General features: G+C 32.4%; 1 protein-coding gene across 1 annotated transcript in view; it reads right to left on the minus strand.

The window, feature by feature from the left end:
• Osy (oskyddad) overlaps positions 1-21018 on the minus strand; it is a 77969-nt gene extending 56951 nt beyond the window's left edge. Inside the window, exon 1 of the mRNA XM_064218767.1 lies at positions 20878-21018. The gene's annotated coding sequence lies outside the window, so the exon portion shown is untranslated. The remainder of the gene's footprint in view (positions 1-20877) is intronic.
• Between the last annotated feature and the right edge of the window lie 1131 nt (positions 21019-22149).

Below are 22149 nucleotides of genomic sequence, written 5' to 3' on the forward strand. Positions count from 1 at the left end.
TCAAACCGGAACACAACAATACTGAGTACTGCTTGGCGGTAGAATGTTGAGTAGGTGGTACCTACCCAGACGGGCTTGTACAAAGCCCTACCACCAATAAAACTATAAAACTATCCGTGAAGAGGTAACAGAGTTACATTCGCAATTATAATATTAATAGCGATTGTCGACATCGATAATGCATCGCGCACCGTTTACGAATATTCTGGCAGATGGAATGGTGGAATTAAAGAGTTTAGTGGAATTAATTTAGTGAGAAAGAATTGTGTAATAAACGACAAAAAAAATTTGATGTGACAAGAAGAAAAATTTAAAAAGAAATTAAAACTAAAATATAATTTAACTCAATGACACCTTCTTATACAAATAAAAAAATAAATACCTTGCTCTTTTAATTTAAACTAAACACGCACCGTGAGAAATAAGATATTTCGTCTCTTATTTAATAACACTGTCTCACTGACAATTGTCAGTCTACTATACATATATATTTAATTAACACCTTTTAATTTCACCTTAAACTTTCTCACTTAAAATTAATGTAATAATTATAACGTTGTTTATTTACTATACTTCATTGTCATAAATCAATAAAGTTCATTGTCATTGACATAATTAATCATTTTCTTTTAAGTTACGTTAAGTTCACGTGAAAACAACTATGCATTTCTATTCCTTCCACTCTCATTATAAAATCGGACGAAAAATCCGATAGGACTGGAAAGAGATCCAGCGATGGATCAAAGAAATGGATCAAAAGTCCTTTTTTTTTTTGCTCGAATTTTTTTTGTTCGAATGGGAGTAACTGCTGTCTTCTAAACATCGGGGTGCTACTTAGAATTTATCAATGGTTAAACCAGTCATTACCAATAATTAAATTTGTTAAATTTACCATATCAATAAAATCGTACCACGATGCAACGTCGACTCTTTTTTTTTATATTCACTTCGTAGATTTACACGATGACGTAGTGTGTTTTTGTGCTGTCTCAAACTACGGATTACCACTGAGATTTTAATTTCTATCATTTTTTTTTTATGATATAATATAGTCGTAATGGTGCTTAAGCCTTTTTTGTATCCGTTCAAGGTCAAATCGTGTGCTTCTGTTACATATTCTTATTTAGATTAGATTTCAACATTCTTTTACGTAACGAATTTTGTGAAGGTTATTTAAACATGAGTTTTTTTAATTAGTAACATAAATCTATGGAGTATAGATATTATATACTAATATTATAAATATGAATGTAACTCCGTCAGTCTGTCGCTCTTTCACTGCCAAACCACTGAACCTAATTTGATGAAATTTGGTATGAAGCAAACTTGAACTCCAAAGAAGGACATAGGCAACTTTTTTTTAATTACACATGACAACCAACCACTAAAACGCGAGCAAAGCCGCGGGCGACAACTAGTAATGAATAAAAGTTTAAGACCCATGTTTCTATTTAAAATGTAATTCATATTTATGAAATATATATATATATGTTTATTTCGTTGTTAAAAATATTTCGAAAATGTGTTCCGGTTTGAAACGTAAGCGAACCAGTGTTACTATAGGCACAAGGAACATTACAAATATTAGTTGTATAATAAGAGATGGTGAAATTGGCGCAATTGCCAGCCAGTTTCCAAATAAATTACCTAAAAAAATGTTCAAGTAAAGACTAAGTAAAATTTAAATAAATATGTATAAATAATAGGTTGTGTTAAGTAACTAAAGTAATTGACTGGGATTTCCAAGTTTTTAAGCAATGCGCTTTTCTGTATTACAAAACTTGATATTTTAATGGCCCGTCAAAAACTAGATATGAGTCAACGGCTCTAATCATTATGTCGTTTGAATATAACTAAGACGGAAAAACGGAATAATGTTTATAATTACTTTAGTATTTTGTTAGTAATGTGAGAACCAACACGAAACTGTTCTAAGTACGAAAAAGTATGACAATTATTAGCAAAAATTTAAGTTCAAAATTACTACTGATAATGTAACAACAAACATTATAACATAAATTAATTCATTTTAACAAAAACATAATTGCAAAGCTATGTACAAAAATCTATCCCAGAGAGAAGAGAATATAGATTACATCAAATTCAATAAGAGTGAGGTGTAAAGTACCATCCCAATGCTTGGCTGAAGCCTCTCCTTTTGAGGATAAGGTTTGGAGTTAATTTCACCAGATGCATCCAATGCAGACGGCTGGATATACATGAGGCAGAATTTCATTGAAAATACACACATGTATGAACACGTCGTGCATGCGTGAAACCGCAATCATCTATCATGAGCGCGTTTTACCCACTGAGCCATCACATGGGTCACAGCAAGAGCAAACAATATATTTTATTATATAATAAATGTATAGATCTATATAATTATTCACATATATATAACAATTTTATTGCATAAAGCCCTACAATATTTATTTCGTAAGCGTTCATTCATATACGTATGTAGAGCATGACAAAAACTATGAATATGACATTTTATTCTAAACAAGATTAAGATGATAAAGGCGTCGTATACGTGATCGTTGATTTTATATACAGCACATATTTGTAAGTAATTCGTATATTATGTTTTGATAATGTAATTATATATAAACAAGTATTTAGATATATTCACATTACATAATAATAAATATATAGAAACGAATATATATATGTGTGTAAAAGTTATTTTTCTGTTGAAATAAAATAAATTATATTTTATTTTATCATAAGTATAAACGTACTTTTCTGCACTTTTTTATAATATTTAAAGGTGGACTGATTATGGTAAAGTCTTCACGGCCTACAGAAAGTGGCACCGTTTGAAATATTGACCATTCCTTATATCGCCAATGCGCCACCAACCTTGGGACCAACGTGTTATGTTCCTTATGCTTGTCACACTCACCCTTCTTAACGGAACATAAAAATACTAAGTATTGTAGAACGTGTGAGTGAACTGTTTTGTAGAACATGTGATTATTGCGTATGCACCGTGTGCTTGGGTTTGAACCCGCAATCATCGGTTAGGATGAACTCATTCTAAACACTAAGCCATCACGGTGCTTATATATTTTTAAGATATTGATATATAAAAAGGTTGGCGTTACACAACAAAATCAGTAAAGGTGAATAGAATAATGACGGTCAAAAGTCGATATTTGAAAAGGTAAGGCGTGACCAGTCAACCACAGAGGCGAATAAAAGTGGCTGCTTTTTTGTTTCACGCAAACTTGACCGTAATTACATATCTCGAAAGCACTAAATTGGAATGAAGCCAAAATAGTTTGTTAATAACGTACATCTAGACAAGATCTTCGTTCATACAAAAAATAATCCAGTTTGGTCTTATAGGATGATGATCCAGTGGTTAGAAAACGTGCATCAAAAATGTATGGTTTTGGTTTCAAACCTAGACAAGCACAACTGAATTATCATGTGCTTAATTTATGAATTCATCTCGTACTCAGCGGTGAAGGAAAACGTCGAGTGCCTGTGCCTAAATTCAATCTGTTCTTACAGAATCGCACTGCTGATCCAGAAGAATCGGCAAGCAACTCGCAGTTCCATTGTAAATTCAACCGCTTTAGATATTTGTTGATGTATTATATCACGAAGCATAAAGTTACATGCAAACAATGTTGATCTTCAAAATTCTTCAAGGCCATCGAACCCGGATTTGAATTGAAATATTGAAAATAACCATTTAATATATCGAACCGTAATGTTATTATAACATCGTGACGACGCTAAGGATCAAAGGTTTTGAACGTGTTTTTCAAAGTAGTTTTTCAAAAAAAAAATACCAATGAAACAAATACACAACTAATATTAACCTTGAATTTATTAAACTAATCTTTGCCATCGAGCCGATTGAATGCTCTCAAATCATTAACAGAAGCACACCTCGAACAGCGCGATAATATGGGCTCAAAAGTATTTTGGTGTTCTGAGGAGTCAACTTTGCCCAGTCCTGGGTTTCGTTGGGATTTATAGTGTTACTTTTTTATATTATATAGGTAGGATGACGAACAAATGGGCCACCAGATGGTATGTTGTCACCACCGCCCAAAGACAATAGCAATGTTAGAAATATCAACCATTACTTAGATCGCTAATGCACCACTGTCCTTGGGAACTAAGATGTAATTTTCCTGTAGTTCACACTGGCTCATTCACAATACAAACAATACTGAGTACTGCTTTTTGCCGGTAGAATATCTGATCAGTGAATGGTACCTACCCAGGCGCGCTGCACAAAACTGTACCATTACGTATAATATAGTAGGTTACTAGAAAGAATTAGCTGAACTTGCAGCTTTACCCGCGCGACATTAATAAGTTTACATGTATACATAAACCGTCACCCCGTTTGACACCCTCAAAGGGTGAATTATTTGCTTTGTCCTTCTCTGAAAATCATACTAGCTCCATACCAGTTCTCATCTAAATCAGTTCAGCGCTTTTAGCTTATCAGACAGAGTTACTTTCGCATTTATAATATTAATATATATAAAAATCTTGACTTTAACTTTGGCTATTATATGGCCTACCCCATAAGCAAAGTCAGAGTAAAAATCTTTACTTTACCTATACGAGAGATACGCCTCGTATTTACCTTAAAATAACATCTTCGTTTAACCTTGATGAGTTCAAAGTTTAGGTATGTTGCTTCTAAGATTGCATTTTGTTTATATGTACACAGAGGTTTTTACGATTTTTCGATTTACTCTCAACAAGCTCTATCATTTGATACCTATATTGTAGAAGTGTATAAAAAATAACTATTCTGCCATCTCGAATGTTCCACCATATTGGACTAACAATGACGTCAAGCGGCTTATCGTGTATTGTCATCCAAACTTAACGTGTATACAAAATTTCAGCCAAATCGGTTAAAGATATCTGCTTCAAAATTGAATAGCAAGATTCCACCCGCACATACATATATACATACATTGCAAGTTAAATAAAAGCTTTTAATAAATCTGAACGGAGGTGATATACAAATTATAAAAACACACCGTCTAAAAGATTTTCTTGTGGCATTAAACCCAGAACGCTGACCTATCTGAACGGCTTTGTCTTTGACCTACGCCAGCTCTTTGATCACAAGAAGTGTGTACCTACCAGTTTCTTAGAAAATATTTTTCTTTGATTAATATCAATTAATCATTCAGTCACTATCAGAGTTTGAAAATTTCAAAGAAAAGACATTGAAAAATTAAAACAATGAGTTAATGAGATAAGGCAACGACCATATAAATAAACAATGTTTTGGAAGCTATGTGCCCTTTTACTATATACACGTTTAAGCATTGTACACATACTATGTTTGTTTGTAAAGCCCAATTCACAAATCTTTATCTTGGCAAACAATATGGTCTAACTTCATCGAAGAAATATATATTATAAAAGAGAAAACATTTTCACATCTGTGTTAGCGTATCACATTATACCACGAAACAAAGATGGCTGACCTAATGTTTTTGAAAATAACATTAACAGCCCATACATGTCCAACTTACTTGGTGAAGGTCTTTTAAGATAATGTTTGGAGCTAAATCCATCACGCTATATCCTCACGTTCCTTCATTGCAGAAATCAATTTCATTTGAACAGTTGAAAATTTAGTATCACTTAGCCGAGTTCTAACCCTTAATCTTTCTTTAATCTTCAGTTTGCTTGGTGGTAGGAATTGCATAGACATTCTACCACCAAATAGAACAGCAATACTTAATAATTGTTGCGTCCGATAAGCCAGATTACAGGCAGAAGGGACATAACATCTTAGTTCTCAAGGTTGGTGGCGCAATGGCGGTACAAGGTATGGTTAATATTTCCAACGGCAACAATTTGTATGGGCGGTGCTACTTACCATCAGGCAGACCATTTGTCTGCCAGCCAATATGATAAAAAAACATAGCTCTTCCAAATTACTACAATAATGAAATATTACTATGTGAGCTTGCAAAACGAAAACAACGAACAGCATACTTCTGGCTTAAGAATCACTACAACTTTAGTATAGTTTTTCAAACAATTCATCATATTTATTTATTTACAAATAACAATTACAAAGCGATCTCTAATTTGTTTTTTTTTTCAACTTACCAACATATTAACCTTTATCGTTTTAATATATATACACACACATTAAGAATGCGCAAGGCTTGCGCAAGGTTATGCCGGAAGTTGAAACATTGCTTAGTTATTTTAATTTTCCATTAGTTATCCGCTATCTAGTTTCTAGAGAAAACTTCCTGTGTTTATGTTAAACTAATATATTATTTAAATATTAAGGATAATTTATGTTACTAATAAAAAATAAAGCGTAATTAGCAAATAAATATAAAACTGGCAAATGGACCATCCGAAGGTAGGCGATCACCACTGCCCATAGACGTTGGTACTGTACGAAATAACAATCATTCATCATATAACCAATACGCCACCAACCTTGTGAACTAAGATTTAATGTCCGTTGAGCTTGTAGTTACACTGGCTCACTCACACTTCAAATCGGAACACAATAATACTAAGTATTCCTTTTTTGCGGTAGTATAAAATATTGTGTAGTACTTAGTCGATCTTGCACAAAGCCATACCAAATATTATGTTGCTATATTTCGTCATGAAATAAATAACACAGGCTCACTATGTTATTTATTAACTACGACTTATTTTATTTTATTATCTTGTAATGTTGACACTAATAAGGAAAGAGGGATAAATGCAATACTAATAAATATAAGTCAGCGCGGAACAACACATCGGATGAGAGTAAATTGAGGATTAAATATTATTAATTGTATTTAAGTTAATGTTGTACGTAACGGATACGTCGGTATGTTTAAATAATTTACTACGACGTATAATTATAGTAGTACTGACTGTTAATGCCCAGACAAACGAAAAAAAAAGTTCTGAGCTAACAAAAATTAAGAAAATACAACCGAATTGAGAACCTCCTTCTTTGACATAAAAAACATTTTCTTACATTTTTGAACACCGTTAGGAAGTTATCTAATGACTATTACTTAAAACGATTATTATTGATATTAATATAAACACATGCTTCGTACCGGAATACAATTTTAAATTACATTAGCAGCCTGTAAATTTCCCACTGCTGGGCTAAGGCCTCCTCTCCTTTTGAAGAGAAGGTTTGGAACATATTTCACCACGCTGCTCCAATGCCGGTTGGTGGAATACACATGTGGCAGAATTTCGTTGAAATTAGACACTTGCAGGTTTCCTCACGATGTTTTCCTTGACCGCCGAGCACGAGATGAAATATAAACAAAAAAATAAAGCACATGAAAATTCAGTGCCTACCTGGGTTTTAACCCGAAATCATCGGTTAAGATGCACGCGTTCTAACCACTGGGCCATCTCGGCTCGGAATACAATAGACAACATTATAATTAGTACATGGATGGTATATCTACTCGAGAGCACGCATTTTATCTTACATCTTAATTTCGTTATATAATAAATTTCTGTTGCACTCTGATTAATAGCGTAATAGCGGGCACATACGATTTCGATCACAATTATATGATTTGAATTGAAACGCTAACACACACATGCATGTTCTTTTTAAACTTTTATATCACCGTTTTTTATTTTTATTTTATGATTTTATTTGATTAAAATCCAATAATCAAATCAAAATATTCTTTAAATATGAATAGTGTAAGGCGATTTTTGTCCAAGTGATTATGAGACGATATATGCACTACATTTTAAAGAGGTCCAGCTCCAAGATTAGATGTGCAGAAAAATAAAGAGGATTCTTGATTGCAATTTTACAAGTTGTTACGATTGAACTAAAAAAATTTAGAGTGCGGAGAAAAGTTACTGGCCAGTTACAGGGTACTAATGTATTTGAAATTAAATATATTATTAAAAAAGGTTTCATCAGTTTACAATTAAATGAAAACAAAATCTGTACCTACAAAATCTTTTGGCAAATCGTTTGGCGACCCCCTAGTATTCTTTAATCGTGTGGCCAAACAAAAACATTTTTGAATCGTCAGGTTAAGGTATTTCATTAAATATAAACCGTCGGAAACTCAGCAGTTACTCTTTTCCTCTAATTAACATAATATGTTATAAGTACAGAATTATATGTTCAATTTATTACCACACTGTAGAAAATTCTCTGACAGTCAACATAAAGACCGTAAATGTACATACCTTAATAACATATTTATAAATTTATTAATAGAGCTGTTGTTCTATTTTGTAAACACTTCGAATCTCATTCGTGAATTGTGAACTTAAGGTGACACGCGTTTGTAACGATGACATACAATTTCATAAATTTCACGAACATGTTCCACGGTGAGTTTCGAGTTTGCTCCTACTACGACTAAGTTCCGGAAATATTTCATAACACCCTTACCTAACTGCAAGGGAAGTACCTACCATAGAAGGCTTACTTTGTCATAATAGAGTGTTAGAATTAGTCGCAGATGTGTGATAGCGTCCTCGTGGCTGTGGCTGCGCCGTATACCACCGAGGGGGATAAGTGGGGGTTTTAGGGACAACTTGGGAGTTTTAGTCTGTTGGAGTTCAATATAACCTATTTCGCCTCACCGGGCTGATGATTATATGAGAAAAAAATATGTTTTTAATTTACTTCAAATAGGATTGTTTTATTAAATACAATATACGTCATACGTCAATGTTCGACAGTTTACAATCTTTCTAAACTAGTATAATATACTTACAGATATTATCTACTACAGATATTATCTGACTAAACTATAAACAAACGGACCTTACGATGATCTAGTAATGTGTAGTTACATGATGTAATGAATTACATGTTTGTAATTTCGTTACTGTGCCAATTTATTTTCCTGTGTGGTTGAGAAACGTTGAGAAACTAACACGTCGTTATAGTATACATTCACAACTAGCCTTTACATCAGACTTTATAAAATAATTAATAATATTTTCGGGACATATTTTAAATAAGATTCTCTAAAGTAATTTAAACGTAGAATTATAACGAATTATAAGGAAAGTCTGCAAATGTTAGGCCTTTTCCCCCACTTGAGGGGGTTTGAGGCTTGTTCCGGTGCTCTAATACGGTTTGATGGATACAAAGATGAGATTTTTAAGCATTAGGTGAATATTAGAGTTCGTCTCTACAATACGAATTGAAGTTCTCCAAATGATACGTCTCTACTTATTACAGTTTAAGGTTGATTTTGATAATCACTTTCTCAAGATATTGATATTGAAATTTAAAATGCAATTATGCTAAGCAAAACAGATCAGTAACGGACGAGGAGAAAACCTGTTTGTCAATGACGTTCTTTTTTGGCAGCCTAGTAAATGGCTACTAAGAAAAAGAACGTCACGTAAGTATGTTTGGATTTTTTTAATATTGATTTTGAATTAAAATTTTTCATACAAATTGTTGTGAACCTTGATTTCACGAGGTAGAAGATGTCTTAACCGATTATTCTGAGTCCAAACCCGGACAAGCACCAGTGAATTTTTATGTGCTCAATTTGTGATTAATAATTCATTTTGTACTCGGCGAAAACATTGAGGAAACCTACTTGTGACGGATGAAATTCTGCCACGGGACACCAACACGCATTGGAACAAGCGTAATAAAAAATAAGCTACCTTTCTCCTGGATAAGGAGAGGAGGCCCAGATTTGGAACATTTACAGGCTGTTAATTCTACAACAAACTGTGCTATTTGCATTCACCGCATTATTAATATTAAAAACTAACATTAATTTATATAACATTTTATTTATCTAATATTCATCGCACAATACAAAATTGTACAACTCTGTATAAAAGGCAGGCTTAATGCTAAAAGCTTTCTCAACTAAGCAGTCTTAGAAAATGTAGGAAAGAACGGAAATAAATGATTTTATTAAAAATTTTTACTCTTACTAACATAAAAAATATATAAATACTATATATATACAAATACTATAAAAATATATAAATACATATGTCATCCGCGGCTTAGCTTGCTTGGTACCAAATTTCATCAAATTTGGCTCAGTACTTTACGTCTGGAACTAGTCGTAGGATTAAAAAAAAAAACCAGACCAATATTTCAGAACGGTTAAGCTATTTAATGCTACGGCCTACATTGCAGAGTACGTAACGCGGGTGAACCCAGGTCAGATAGTCAGTAGCAAAAATATAACATCTACGTATGTATTCTCAAGGTTGAAATTGGTTACGTTAGAAATATATTTAAATTTCTATGGGCAGTGGTGACTACTTACGATCAGGCGACCCATTTATTCCCCCGCCTACTAATAACATATAAAATTTTACGTCGAAAATTTGTAATATTTTTTCGTTTATCGGGTACTTAAAATCAACTACTCAGTGGGTCATTACGAAACGCTTACAACCTATTGGAGTCAAAATCTGACGTGTTTCCTGGGGTTACGTTCGCAATAACCGGTGACAAAATGTTAAACAATCTTTTGAAATATTAACATCATATTTCATTTATAATTATTGCTCAAGCGTTAAATACTCTTTTTTTTTTTTTTTTCTTTGTGTGAATGTTGTGTACATCTGTAATTGTCACTCATATCAGGTCCTAATTTTTTTCTCTTGTTTTATCTGTTATTTATAAGTGCTGAATATGTGTGATGTTGATGTACCTTTTAAATAAATAAATACTCATTAGTTACTCTTTTCGAACCGTGAAAACTCAAAGATATACCAATTAAATACAATTATTTAAAATATATCATGACTGAAAGTCAACATAGTCCAAGACACAGGCAAATACTTGTGCCAAATATATAAGATATCATACGAACGAGATTCACGTTTGCGGTATTACATAACGAATGCAAAGTCATTCATAATCATTACAACAATCTCATTATTCTTGCGAACCGAAAATAAATTCAAAACCGGTTTTGTGCACATATATAATTATACATGTACGTATGTTGATACGGTAGCTTTTGTGTTATTTGAATAATAAAGAAACACAGCGGCACGTGGCGTAGTAATGTTCGCGTGTTTCCGCCAATAGTTCAAATACTACTGCCTATATATTATTTATATATAAATATCTTCTTTATGTGTGTATGTAACTGAATTCCTGACAAACCTGCACGAAGCCGGGACCAACAGCTAGTACAGTAACATATATATTTTGCTTTATTTTTATGATTCACACCTATAGGAAATACGTTTATAAAGGTTTTTTTATGCTATAAATGAAAAACGAACTGGGGCCTCATGTGAGAGATAGCGACTACCATCGCCTAACTGCAACACCGTGGGGCTTGAAGGTACGACGCGAGCCTTTAAGAAATTTGGTTCGGAAAAACCGCTGTCGAAAGCAGATTCCACGGAGTGGTTGTGCGACTTGCGAGACAATAATTGCCTTAAAAATGACGCTGTTGTGGATTTACTTAAGAGTCCAATACGGCAAAAATTTGCATTATCCATTTACACAGTTCGCTCAATTGTATTGTACAGATCTGTTTACTCACGAAGGCGCTCGCCTCCATGGCAAATTATCCATGTGCATGAACAAATATAATGTAATTTGTTTATTTTTTTTGCTGTCTTTATTCTTCCATTAGAGAGCCGAGATGGGCCAGTGGTTAGAACGCGTGCATCTTAACCGATGATTGCGGGTTCAAACCCAGGCAAGCACCACTGAATTTTCATGTGCTTAATTTGTGTTTATAATTCATCTCGTGCTCGGCGGTGAAGGAAAATATCGTGAGGAAACCTGCATGTGTATAATTTCAACAAAATTCTGTCACATGTATACACCAACCCGCATTGGAACAGCGTGGTGGAATATGCTCCAAACCTTCTTCTCAAAGGGAGAGAAGGCCTTAAGCCCAGCAGTGGCAAATTTACAGGCTGTTAATGTTATGTAATGTAATTCATCCATTAGTCATCTCTGTCACTCACTCTGAGTTACCAGAAAAAGCACGAACGTCACTTACGGACGTTCATAAAAACATATTATGGAGGGGCTCACTTTGATAAAAAAATATTATGTGTGCGAATAGATCTATACTGTTGTAACGTATATTTATTGTTTTGTGAATACGAATACATGCATTTTAACATATTTGTGTCAATTGTTTAGGGGGTGATATTTAAACATTGTCTTTCTCTTTCGAATGTCAATTTATCGATGACTGAAAGAGATAAATCGATGTTTATTACTCACCGCTAAACAACGTTAATAAGTAAGGCTGTAATTGGGGTGTTTTTTAATAATCTCACGGTAGCACGCGGAAGCGATCCTGTGATGTGCCCTGGAGAGACGAAGTGGATACTTGTTTTACAGTGGGTATTCCAGTGCAATCAGCACCGGTGAGTTCCACATACACACATCTCCCCTTCACGTGGAGTCGCTAATCATACGCCTAACAGCATGTTTTCAGGTTAACGAAAAAAATACCTAATAGTCTGATATACTTTGGTTTACTTGTATATCATGAGCGGCTTGTCACAATTGGAAATGCAATGCTACCCGTACTATATGATTTATATCCAATTTTATTCGTAGCAGGCTCTGGTTCAGACTAAGGAGCCTGTTTCCCATTTATATTTAAATTAATAAAATATGTAATTTACGTAGGCTTTTACAAACACTTCCCAAACACTTTCTTTACAGATCTTGACAGTTCTACGTGAAGCTACTACCAATTATGATTGTGAATTCTTAAAGGTTCGACAAAAAAAATATAAACTCATTTGAATTAACTTTAAAAAAACTTTTAAATTTATTACTGTTCTTGTTTTGAATAATATTTAAATCTATCAATTTAATAACTGTAGGAATTAACTCGCATTTGAATAAATCGCAGATTGGACATAAAATGCATACAGTGATTTGTTTTTTATATTTGAATATTTTTGTTGCCATATAAATAAAATTAAATTGCTAATCTTTACGTCAAAGGATTTTTACGAGTGCGATTAAAATTAAAAAGACAACTCTTTTAACACTATTGTAAGAAATAATATAATTCCAATAAAATACCTTGTTGTGAGAATCAAATTAAAATAAAATCATCCTTCCAATAATATATGTATACAAACTGGTAAATGGGCCACCTATAAGTGGTCACCACGGCCCATAAATAATCAATATAGAAAATTAAAATAAATAATTCCGGACGAAAACGATGCCTCCACTATCTATTAAAAAAAAAATACAAATGACGTTGAAATACAGCGTCATTTGACGTAGCAGAATAAAACAACGAAAGCCTTATTATGGAATTCCCCTTTTTATTATGCTTTTTATTTAATAATATACTTTATTACAATCACATTAAGAACTATTTTATAATGACCGGTGACGGTAATTTTATGGCCGTCATAAATAGTCGTGTTTTTGCAGGATTTTAATAACAAGACTACTTACGTATAGATCACTCATCTAAATAGCCACTTAACTAATTTTGAATTAACACATAACAGAAAAAATGTAGTATCTTACTTTGCTGGTCATCACTGTTAATACTTTTTAGGAACCTATTCCAAGGACAACAAAATAAAGCCATTTTATAAATAGGTCTGACATAAGCTACAGTGTTAATGAGTTTTATATATTCTATATATAAAGGGACAGGCTCTCTGGTTGTAGGGAGGTGCTTATCTCAGGAACTACTGTGTTGTATGAGTACTACTAATTTTTACCCTGTTTAACGATGTTAACTTGACTACGATCAATTAATCTTTTTTTGCCAATTTGCTTTTTATAATCATATTTGTGAATTGAGACATTACGATTGAATCTTGATTTTTATTTTCAATTTGATTTAGTAAGTTTATTGTTAAAAACAAAACGCAATGAACGGTCATAAACGATGAGTTATCCGTTATCTGTCCTCTGAATTGTATTTGTTAACTTAAACTATTGCATTAGTTATATTGGTTTAAGTCAATCTGTAAATCCTCATGTGAAATAAATAAATAGAATGGCTGCCATTTTTTTAAAAAGATTTTTGACAGAGAGAATGATCGTATCTATTAGCAACATCACGGAATCAATAAGTTTAGTTTTATAAATTAATAAATTGTTTATACATTGTTACTCTACTCTTTGAAAGAAACGGTGAAAATAATTATATAAATACGAAGAGGAAAGTTAAACTAATGACAATTAGATTCCGATTTTGCAAAGTAAACACATGCCTTGCTGGGGCTCGGTATGCGGTGTATGTATTTCAATAATAAAATTCTGACGAAACAGTTAAGATTAACTTATAATAAACAAATATTAAATATTGGACAACATCACATACATTACTCTGACCCCACTGTAAGTAGCTAAAGCAATTTTGTTATGGAAAATCAGAAGTAACGACGGTACCACAAACACCCAGACCCAAGACAACATAGAAAACTAATGAACTTTTTCTACATCGACTCGGCCGGGAATCGAACCCGAGACCTCGGAGTGGCGTACCCATGAAAACCGGTGTACACACTACTCGACCACGGAGGTCGCCGAAACTTCTCCTTCTCCTTTTAAATTAAAGCTCATATCAAACAAATAAGGCATATTACTCAATACAACATTACATTAAAGATAAAATAAACGCAGGCTTAGTATTTGTTGATTTCTAGGCAAGATATATAAAATAATAACTGTACTTTACTGACATATTATATAATTAAATTGGTGGAAATGAGTAACTATTGAGTTTCATGCCGGTTCTCCTCGGTTGAATCTACTTTCCGAAACGGTGGCAAATTTACATTAATTCAACACTGTAATATGACATTTTTAACTTTGACGTCTCATAGATTCAAGTCAATTGTAAAAAATACATTGGTAAAGAGGATATTATTAGAGAATATTATTCGATACAAGATTATATTGATGATAAAAAAGCGTGGACTTAATGCTTGTTGACTTCCAGGCAGGAGACATAACATACATATATAGTTGTATTTAACTAAATAAATAATAATAATCAGCCTGTAAATTTCCCACTGGGCTAAGGCCTCCTCTCCCGTTGAGGAGAAGGTATGGAGCATATTCCACCACGCTGCTCCAATGCGGGTTGGTGGAATACACATGTGGCAGAATTTCGTTGAAATTAGACACATGCAGGTTTCCTCACGATGTTTTCCTTCACCGCCGAGCACGAGATGAATTATAAACACAAATTAAGCACATGAAAATTCAGTGGTGCCTGCCTGGGTTTGAACCCGAAATCATCGGTTAAGATGCACGCGTTCTAACCACTGGGCCATCTCGGCTAACATCACTGTATTTTTAGACGTTGAAAAAGAGTAACTACTGAGTTTCTTGCCGGTTCATCTTGGTAGAATCTACATTCCGAACCGGTGGTAGCTTTACTTTAAATAGTTTGTTAAATGACGATTCAAAAGTGCTTGTAAAAGCCTACTTGAATAAAGTAAATTTTGATTTTGATTTTTGACGATACAAAAGTGCTTTTATGAGTCTTAAAGAATTAAGAATATTTATTCAATAATTATACTATTCATAAATATTTTAGTTTTTCTGTAGATCTAACTTTAAAATTAAGAAAAATGGTTTTTAAACGAACACTAAGTTTAGTTTGAGCGCTTGCGGTACGGTGCGTTATACAATATATAGACCGGTTCGTTTTGCAATGTTACCAACCTTCTGATTTCAGCTTCGAAAAAAAATCAAAAGGGAACCGACCGAGCGAAAATGTTGTTGACTCAGAGCTAACGTAACAAACAAGTATTGATAAAACGTTCAAATAATAAATTATGGGAAGAAATATTAATGTATATATAAAAAAAAAAAAACGTTTGGTTTAAGTGCCAACTGAAAATGCTACTAAACCAATATGCATAGAACTTATATAGGAAAATGCCGCGAGTTTCGGAGTTGATTTAGTATTAAAATATTATAAATAAGTAATCGTTTTAAATTTAGAACATTTGTATGTCATGCACGAAGTTAATGTACATATTTACCGAATCGAGACTTTAATTTGATTTTATCTTGGTTTTGAATATGCATGGCGAAGATATCAAACAGATCGCCTTTTGATATAATCACATTTTATAACTTTATTAATTTTGGTAGAAATACATTTTAAATCGAAGAAAATATTCCACTCGTGAGGGTAGACTAAGGATTAAATAACAGATCCCGCACTTCTTGCTGTAACCGGTTTTATCCGGTTTGAATTTTTGGTTTACCTTGAATTGGCAGGTAAAATGAAACTGTTTAAATACTTTTGTAAGTATACTGGCCTTACATACATTTTTTATTATTGTGAAATAAAATGCAAGCGACGGCAAAGACAGATTTTTTTAGTTCCATATGTTTGTTTTTAACGGAATCAGATCAAAAAGTATATTTATAACGCAAATTACATTACTCGCTGAGTTTAATAACAAAATAAAATTAAATTGAATATAATGTTCGGTTTGCGTGTATAATTTACTCCAATCGTAGAAGTAATGAAGATAAACAAACCTATTTTTACGTATTCCATGTGATTTGCTAATAGTTCAGCTATATGGGTACAGGTAGGATCTTGATTAATGTATCATTATTTATAACACAACACTATAACACTTAAGTACTTATATCCACTTTAATTTTACTTCCAAATTTACGATAATAGTTTCGTCGAAATTCAAAACGCATATGAATATCACAGATCATTCAAGTTCTCGATCAATGATATTGCGTCAATTTGATGTCAAATGTTGTTTTTTTGGCTACTGTCTTCTTGTTGGAACAGACAATAACTTTAGAATACAGTGGCAAGTCAATCGCTGTTTTAAAATTATGCGTTATTTATAACATAATCAAAACAATTTTAATGTAATGTTCAATTTATTTTATGCATTGAATATATTAACACTAATCAAGCTTTGGTTCATTTATAGCGTTTGAAAACAAACAAAAACATAACACGTTTAAAAAAATACTAAGTAATTTTTATATTCAACTTTGAATAGTAGGAAATAATCGTAAGGTCATCTAAGTTATGGCGAGTTAGTATAAATTTTATCACTCGATGATATTATCAATTGCATGTTATTACTACGGACAAAGGTGAATACAGAATCGTGTTAATGACGAGACGGATCAGTGAATAGAAGATGGGGATCTTAACTCCAAGATCACCAATTAAAATCCGTAATCAAAATCGTTTATTCGAAGAACTACAGTTATATTATTCAAAGCTATGTGTGATTGTGTGTTTATTTTAAATTTAAGATTGCATTCAGATAAATTTATAATATATAAAAATATGTACTAAGTTAATTTGATAGATTTGTAGAGACAAGTTTTTTTATAGCGACTAGTTTGAAAATGTTTCATGATATTGATAAAAATAAATCGTACACCAAATTTAAATAACCTGTTAGGGTTTTGCACAAACCAATCTGGGTAAGTACCACCCACTCCTTCGATATTCTACCGCCAAACAACAATACTCATATTATGGTGTTTCGATTTAATGGGTGAGTGAACCAGTGTAACTTCAGACACTAAGGGCATCAATTTTAAAGTTATTAAGGCGCATTGACAATACAATTTAAACGTGGAATCAAATTGATTTAAAAAAATTACAATTTGAAGTTACTTGTGAACGAAAAGTTAATATTTACTGTTACGTAAGTTCACTCGTCAAAGAATTATATGTATTGAATAATACGGATAGTAAGTTATGTACATTATAGTCAACTCGTACTACAAAAAAAATATTTCAACGCGCTTACTTATGTATGCGTACTTTTTTCTATCGTAAAACTTGTATCTATTATATTTATACGTTTATCTTATATTTTACTTGTTGGTAGGACTTTGTGCACGCCCGTTTGGGTAGGTACCACCCACTCATCAGATATTCTACCGCCAAACAACAGTGCTCCGATTTGAAGGTTGAGTGAACTGTGTAACTACAGGCACAAGGGACACAACATCTTAGTTCCTAGAGATAATAGATATAAGGAATGGTAAATATTTCTTACAGCACATTGTTTATGGGCGGTGGTGACCACTTACCATTAGGAGCCCATATGCTCGTCCGCCAAACTATACCATAAAAAAACCATTATTCGTAGACCACAGATCCGGTAGTAGCAAGTCAATGGTAGCGTCTCAAATTCATATCGTAGACAGGTCTACTATGTGAAAGCTAAACTGGTCCTTTCTTTAAGATAGAACTGTATGGACCACGTGGTAAAAAGTAGACACGATAAATATTTTTCTTCCAAGGACCAATGGGTTGCACCGAGACACAACCTTCCATCTCATATTAGTTACCATTATGTAGTTTATAACATATATGTATGCGTGCGACCATGTTACGAGAACTTGGCCTTCGCACTGCCGTACCTTGCTAAGGTAAATAAGCATTAGTGTTATGTAAATATTTTTCTAGCAACCCTCGACTTTGCACTTTATTCCATTGAATAGATCTATGTTACAAACTTTGTCTATCTGTTCTAATGATAAAATCCATTTAATTTACTATTAAATTTGTAATTGGTTGGCGTACTAACAATTGAATCACCTGTTGGTAAGTACTGCTTTAAGACATTGGGACCGTAGGAAACATTAATCATTCCTAACATTGTCGTTTTGACACTATCCAAGGGTACTTACTCCCTTAGGTTAGTGTCCCTTGTACCTGTAGAAACACTATCTGATAAGTCTGAGTAATAAATTACAATGAAACATTTTAACTGTTCAACAGATACGATTTTTTTATAGTAATTATGGCCTGATTTGATGGACGTAATAATAATAAAAGTTACATCCATTACTTATGTATATTTGTTATATTACAAGCATTTTTTGCAAGGTTATTGTAATGGTTACAAATGTTATGTTTAATTAAAATGTATTCGTGAGAATAAAGCGGTTCTAAATAAAAAATTAAGGTATCGAACTTATTAAAATTCAACTTTATTATTTATTTTTAAATATAAGGAAATAAATAACACGAATTGCAAATTATTTAGTTTCTTATAATTAATCTTATATTTAATGATATACAAGATCAAGCTCTTAAAGCAAAAAAAAAGCACTAGATAAAATACCAACGGCCGGATATACCGGCTTCGCCCGGGTATCGTATCGTAATACAAAATAAAAGTATTATGCGCACGCCAGTAATTCCCACTCGGAATGACTTTCCGGCATCTTCAATAATCATCGTCACACCTCATATACGAGTACACAAAACCCTAATGTCAATACAGCTAAATCCCCCTCGTGAATCACTTCGTGCATTCGTGAATAATGTTTGAAAATTTGCTCAGTAGTTCTCGAGTTTATTGCGTACAGACAAACAGACGCGGCGAGGCTTACTGTCTATAATATATAGTGATATTGGATGTATGCATACATCCAATATCACGTATTAAATTCCTCGTCTGATATAGTCCTGTGTGACATTTATTGCAAATATACTATTAACTCGTAAGTCATATTTTTTAAAATGTAACATAAATAAATAAATAAATATATATATATATATATATATACATACATAGCAATTAAAGTGATCAATAACGATTTTACATAAACATTGTTAAATAAATTGTACACAAGTGAATTGAAATCAAGTTAGTAAATTGTTATAACAATTATTTATATTATAAGTCATACATACATATATACATAATCAAAAATTTATAATAATTGACCGTAACATATAGATAATGTCGTTGCGGATTTTCATACGGGTCTTTTAAAGTTTTTTATTCTACAGATAGCACTCGTGTTAACGTTAAGGCAGCGTTCGCAAGGAACACATTCGCTCGATCGTTTTTTCGTCGGGTTTTGTTGCAGAATTGGTCACCGCGAAAACCATTTTTACTTTAACGGGATATTAATAAGCCATGACAACCCTGAACCTTCATTCCAAATATTAGTGAGATCATTTTTGAAAACGGATGATTACGTCGTCTCAAAGATTACTACCAAACTCATAATTTTATCTTTCTCTTTACGATATAGGTTATATTTATCAATATAGTATAATTCTCCGTTTACGTGCTAAAAGTTTCAAAGAATATTTTTTTTAATAAAAGGTGGAAGATATTTGGTCCTTTGCCAAATTATTAAAAAAATTAAATACGCAAAAAGGCATATGTCATGCGAAACAACCAATATCTATTCATAGTTTTATCCTAATTACTAAAAGTAAGTGTTGTTGTTTATATCGTACTCGACACAATGAGTCGTCCGACGATGACAGGAAATTTTCATGTCGTTGCACAAATTTTCGATCCAAACAAATGATGCTATTAGGCCATTAATGTAATGATTATTTAATTACTTTGTAGTAAATTAAAAATACTATTAGTCCCTTATGTACTTGACTAATCTACGAACTCATAAATATCTTATAATATTTTTTAACACGGATATGAGTTTTTATTTATTTAATTATATTATTTAAAATATTTATATTGCATTGTGACTATATTCACGTCTATCACCAATTATTAACGTAGAATTTAATTTAATTTTTTAAACTTTAAGAAAGTATTATATTAATTTAAATGAAATAACTGAGTGATCGGACTTTGTTTTTAAACTCATTTTATCTTTAAAACAATCATTAATTAATGGTTAATTTTGTATTAGAATAATATTTAACAATTGTTTTATTTTTATATCTTTGCTTACAAGGAACTGTGATGAGTACTGATGAAGGTCTATTCGACCTCAGCACAGTTACATTTCTCAATGCTAATTTTATAAGTAATTATATTAATTCACTTCTCAAAAGTTATGGTAATCACCTTGAACATTCTAGAAGTTAAATCTTTGAAAAACTACACCAAAACCACAAAGATAATACACACACTGTTTTGAAAATAAATCAAAAAATATCTTACCGTTTTATTATTTTCACACAATCCACTAGAATTCCATAAACAATTTTTTATTAAACAAAATGGCACAATCACAAAACGCGCGAATTTCTTAAAAAAATGGCTGACTGGCGCGCGCACGATGCACGTTCGATTAACACTGAACTTGAGTCTTGCCGCTTGCGCAGCGTCTTGCGGTTAAACATGGTTGCCTTCATGCCTTATGCGGCAAAATAAACCTTGAAACCATAACAGTAGATGTGGTTTTACATTGTAATTTTTATAATTGATCAATCACTAATAAGCAGCCGCTGAATTTGCTTCATTTTACGGATTTTCCAACAATTCGAGGTCTTATTCCTAATGTATATTCTTACTATCACAATTTCATCATAAGTAGTTGACGGTTTATTCCACACGTAAAAACGTATTTAACCAAATATATAATGTTGCGTAAGATACCTATATCTTTTTTTTTTTATCAGTGGTAGACTAAAGCTATTCAATCATTTTATTTAATTTAGTTTTTATTTTTCATTGAATGCGTTACATCTATTATTTTAAATTGTTAATTAAGTATGATATTAAAATTACTTATAATTATGACCAAAATTAAAGTTCATTGAAATTCCATAGTTGGGTATGATAATTGAACAATTCATGGATAAAGCCACACACACACAATTCACTTTTAAGGTACTATTTAAAGATTAAGCGATGTAAATATTTCTTTTAATGTTAATGTGAGAGATCAACAATTAAGATATAGATTATTTATGGTTTCTGTTTAACCTTTCGGTTTTTTGGAACCTAAGATATAATGTCATTTGTGCATGTAATTACTCATCCTCTACACCGGAACACATCAATAAGTGTTACTTTTAGGGGGTGTGATTAATGGGTGTACCTAACCCAACGGTGTTGTACATCCCTACCACTACGTAGTGAAAAAGATAATTATATAGTCAAAATATGGTTATCTGGCTGTGTGATTGCTCAAGATTAACTAACTGGAAACAGAAATTAAGCGCAGGACCCAAAGATATTACCTGCATTCTGAGGAACGGATGTAATCAGTGACGGCTTACAAAGTCCTACCGTTGTTGTTGTTATTTTTTTTATAAAACAATACCATGTTAGTCAATCAAAGACCATTGGCCCTTTATCAACCTTATTCTGATGCAAGGGAAATCTTTAAGAGATACGTGAATCCGGGTCCCCATTGGTTTTCCTGTTCTCTGGTTCACCGGTATCTGCGGTGTTAAAAATCAGTAAGAGTATTATTTCTGTAATTAT

This window comes from Vanessa tameamea, chromosome 24, assembly GCF_037043105.1.
Source record: "Vanessa tameamea isolate UH-Manoa-2023 chromosome 24, ilVanTame1 primary haplotype, whole genome shotgun sequence".
In the NCBI taxonomy this organism is placed as follows: Eukaryota; Metazoa; Arthropoda; class Insecta; order Lepidoptera; family Nymphalidae; genus Vanessa; species Vanessa tameamea.